This window comes from Sinocyclocheilus rhinocerous, unplaced genomic scaffold (assembly GCF_001515625.1).
Source record: "Sinocyclocheilus rhinocerous isolate Xijiao unplaced genomic scaffold, SAMN03320098_v1.1 scaffold461, whole genome shotgun sequence".
Lineage (NCBI taxonomy): Eukaryota > Metazoa > Chordata > Actinopteri > Cypriniformes > Cyprinidae > Sinocyclocheilus > Sinocyclocheilus rhinocerous.
In genome coordinates this window covers 1,269,945-1,274,508 of record NW_015624123.1, presented here as the reverse complement: position 1 = coordinate 1,274,508, position 4,564 = coordinate 1,269,945, and the positions used below count along the sequence as shown (strand labels likewise).

Here is a 4,564-nt window from a genome sequence, read left to right as displayed (position 1 = left end):
TTGTTGTGTATATATATATATATATATATATATATATGTATTTATATATTATAATACTGTCTTTATTTGTTTATTGTGGACTGTTTGGCAGTGCTTTTACTGCTTCTGGAACTGTTATGTCCCAGTGGCATTCATGCATTCATTTATTCATTCAAACAGTCTTTTACCTTATTTTTTATTTTTGCTACTTTTGAAAATCCACTTATGTAGACCATTGTCACTGAAGTACTGTATACACCTTTGACTTTGGATGTCACATCTTGATATCAATAGGGAGAATAACTGCTGTACATAATGCAGTGAGGTGTATGTATTTCTCTTAGTTTTCTCAAGGGCTTATCTCACAGTTGAATATTTTTGTATAAAAAGTCTGTCAAGTTTTTTTTTTCTTTTTTGGTGAGGAATTTTGTAAACTGGGTGTTCCGGAGAAAGTCTTAGAAAGCAAGGTCAGATTATTGAGTCATAGATGCAGGATGTTTTAATGAAAGAAGTGTTTTACATTGCATTGATAAAACTGAAGAGATATATAACAAAAATATAGATGCAGAAACATTGCAAGTTAGGCTACTTGCTTGATATACTTTGTAAAAATCGAGGCGTTTCAAAAAGGCGGGGCATAGAGGAGAAACAATAATGTACAGTATGTGGAAAATAATGTGTTTTTTTTAACTTTAAACCGCATAAACACATTTCATTACACCAAATACACAAAATAATGTTCTTTTTAGCAGCATCATATGACCCCTTTAAAAACAATAAAAATAATTATGAATTCTAAAATTCATCCCATAGAAAGAAAGTTTTCAAGATCTTTGTTGATATTTAGTTGTTCATCAAAAGCTGATTTTAGTTTCAATTCAGTGTAATTTTAATCTGGTGTGATCTAGATTTTGGGCCAGATTTGCTAAACAGGCCAAATTAGCGTTAGAGCACAATTCCATAAAATCGCCATAGGGAGGGGAAAATTCTGTGTGTGATTTACTGACAATGCGCACATGAAAGAACACAGATGCAACATCTCATTTTCATAATGACCAGCGCAATCTACCAAGAGCAGTGCAAATTACAGTACCTCCTGCTTTAAGACATGCTTTTTTTCGCCTTAAATAATGCCGCAAATGCCAGTGAATTTGATGAGTGCAAATCTTAGTAAATCGCATTGCGTGATTCATTTAAATACTCTCTTCCCATAAATTTCCCAATCAAAAGGGAAACTCCTACAAATGCATATTCAATAAGGTGAGTCGCAAAAATAACTGTGTCTATGCCTTTTCAGCGCTAATTCTTCACCGCGCGTCTTTAGTAAATCCTGACCGTAGTTTTTTAAGGGTTTGCGCTGGTTCAAGCTGATAGTAAATCTGACCCTTTATGTTCACAAATGTGTAGAGTTTTGTAGTCTATATTTTCTTTAAGCTCAGTTAACTTAAGTAAGAGCTAGAAAGTTGAAAAGTGTGTTAAAACGCCATGTTTAGACTAACATTGTTACTGGTGGCAAGGTGGGAAACTTGCATTCCCTTAATATAATAAAATTTTTAAATAAATGAAGAAAACTTCTTAAAGCTTAGATTAGAGCTTAGATTTTTTTTGTTTCTCCATCTTACCCAGTCATCTCATTCCACTCACCCAAGGTTCAAAGATGGCTTTGGCACACCGGTGGACATCAAAGGTGGCAAAGGAAACATTCGGGGTCAATTTTTGTCTGCCATTCACCACTGCACATGGGATCAGTTGCCTGATGAGCCTTGGGGAGTTCTTCACTGCCTGCTTTCTTTTATTTGACCTGCTTTCCAGCTTGTCATCAAAGGGGCCAACAACATATGTGTCACCCCACTCATCCCATCGTTCTCAGCAGGAGATCTTACACAGTGGGCACATCACATCTTTCCTGGGTCCATCCTCTCTAGCTTTCCAGCATTATTGTCTCATATTGTATTGTCTCATTCCACCCACGGCATGTACTTCAGTGGACATCCTCATCCCATATAACAGCAGGCTGAGATAAGGTTTCATCGCCATCAGGCCTGGAATCTCTGCTGGCGAATTGAAAAGACTCAACTGTTCTGGCAATATTCTGCACCCACAGTTCTCATCCTTTCACAGAGCTGCGCTTGGCAGGATGGCGGATCAGCCTTCCAAAGCTCTTGTGCTCCTGAACTCTTCTCTCCGGGACTGGCCTCTACTCCTCACCCCAGTCTATTACTTTGTCCAACTTGTTCCAAAACATCAAGTATCCACTATCCATTGCTATTCTTACAACTTTACAGCTTAATATGTCAATGAAGAAAGATCAGTAATGTGACCGGAGGAGTGATTGGACTGAATTTATAGTGTTTTGTGGAATCCAGACCAGCGTTACATATATATGAGCAATATCACACGAGTACGTGCATAACTACTTCCTTCTGCCACAGATTCAAATCTCAATTTGACAGTTTAACAGCTGAGCCCAAGCCTCCGTTACTAATTCGAAAATGTCACTTTAGAACTAGTAATGAAGGAAAACTTCATTAAAAGTTTATTGTATTACTGTATTAAAAGTAGAGTATTATGAGAGAGAGTTTGACTGAGTGAGTGTGATAACCTGCATTCATTCATTGGCTCAATCTCATATTCACAATAAAACATTATTAGTTTGAATGTCTGCTGAGGAAAGTGATAGACTACTTGTACTATCCTTTCATCTTTTAAGGGTGATATCCCATTACAGTGCTGCTCATTGCATTTGTTAGCTGCGTCTTACAAGCTGTTGTTAAAAGTAAAAATATACTTACTTGTTTACAACAGCGTTTCAGTCTCTTTCAATATAGAAGTATTTACTTCTGACTCGTAAAAACAGTCTCTTGTCACCATCTAATGGCAGAACAATGTAAAATCACCATCACAAACACACAGTTTCCCAATACTAACTACTACTATTATTTTATTTATACCATGGTTAATGGAAACCTAGAATCAGGCTATTAATTATTTAAATCGCGCCTTCGGCGCTTTTATAAGCGCTAACTTCATGTACGAACTGAACGGAGTGGTTATCAGCACAATATGACTGAAGCACATTATTTTATTTGTGCATGAGCAGCGCACGAATCACCGTATACTCTGTGTGCGTTCACCAGCGCGCTCGAGAAGTGTGATAAGATTTGCGCGAGCCATTCTTATCGCGAAGCTGATGGTCAAATATGTGATCTACTTGAATTATTTAGAGAAACAGCCACTTTAAAATGCTATGGAGAAAGTCTACCAGTATCTAAAAAAGGCAAATAAACTAAAAAGACTGATGAAAAGATGAGAAAACAGTCTTGAACCAGCACTAACATATGTTAAAATCTTTTTAATAGGGGTGCAACGGATCGTGGATGATCCGTGATCAGTACGGACCAGGCCCCACGGTTCGGCACACATGTGATTCGCGGATTAACTGTTAAGTTTAACCATCATAGAGTGAAAGTTTATCATTTGCACATGTTTTGTCTTGCCAATTTACACATTCAAGCAATTTTAACTCACGTGCTGTTTTCTATGCGCTCAGCCACTGCCGCAAACACCCGAAGCACACACACGCAGAGAGAGAGACACCGTGTGAACAGCGAATTGATTCCTCTTTCACATACACACAAAGTTATGTTAAAATACCAGAGTTTGACTGAGTGAGTGTGATAACCTGCATTCATTCATTGGCTCAATCTCATATTCACAATAAAACATTATTAGTTTGAATGTCTGCTGAGGAAAGTGATAGACTACTTGTACTATCCTTTCATCTTTTAAGGGTGATATCCCATTACAGTGCTGCTCATTGCATTTGTTAGCTGCGTCTTACAAGCTGTTGTTAAAAGTAAAAATATACTTACTTGTTTACAACAGCGTTTCAGTCTCTTTCAATATAGAAGTATTTACTTCTGACTCGTAAAAACAGTCTCTTGTCACCATCTAATGGCAGAACAATGTAAAATCACCATCACAAACACACAGTTTCCCAATACTAACTACTACTATTATTTATATAAAATATTATTTATTAAATAATAATATTTAATAAACAACAACAACAGCTATCATAAAAGTTGCTAGGCAATTCAGTCAAAAGTACAAAGGCAACGTTCTGCATTGAACAGCATTGAAGTTACATAAAATATAACGTGATGAGATTTTGCCCTCTGTCAAAACGATTTGCTCTGGAACAAATAATATATTAATGAGACCAAAGACTACCTGGGAGATTTACCCAAAATGAATTATATCTCATATTTAACCACTATAGAGACATCAGAGTCAGCGGCAAATTACAGAAGATCTGGCCGAGGTGAGGCGCTCTCTGCGGGTTTATGAGCGCTGAACGACTGCTGACATCCTGGAGCTCACGTCTCCGAAAACGTTGAAGCAAATTTTCAAATAGATGTTATCTTTATTAACAAAGTGCAAATTTGAAGTCAAAACAAGTACATTCTCGCCTAAAAAAACTCTTAAAACTACATTCCGTGACACAAACCAGTATTATTTTAAAAATTATAGTATATATATATATATATATATATAAAGAAAGCAAAAAGAGAGACGTGTCATT

The 4,564-nt window shown here is 36.6% G+C and overlaps 1 long non-coding RNA gene across 1 annotated transcript in view; it reads right to left on the bottom strand.

Moving 5' to 3' along the window:
• The window catches only part of LOC107738170 (uncharacterized), a 10,064-nt gene extending 7,799 nt beyond the window's left edge, over positions 1 to 2,265 (bottom strand). The window contains exons 1-2 of the long non-coding RNA XR_001639862.1: positions 2,255 to 2,265; positions 2,156 to 2,161 (exon numbers count right to left, since the gene is read on the bottom strand). This is a non-coding gene — a long non-coding RNA (uncharacterized LOC107738170). The remainder of the gene's footprint in view (positions 1 to 2,155; positions 2,162 to 2,254) is intronic.
• Between the last annotated feature and the right edge of the window lie 2,299 nt (positions 2,266 to 4,564).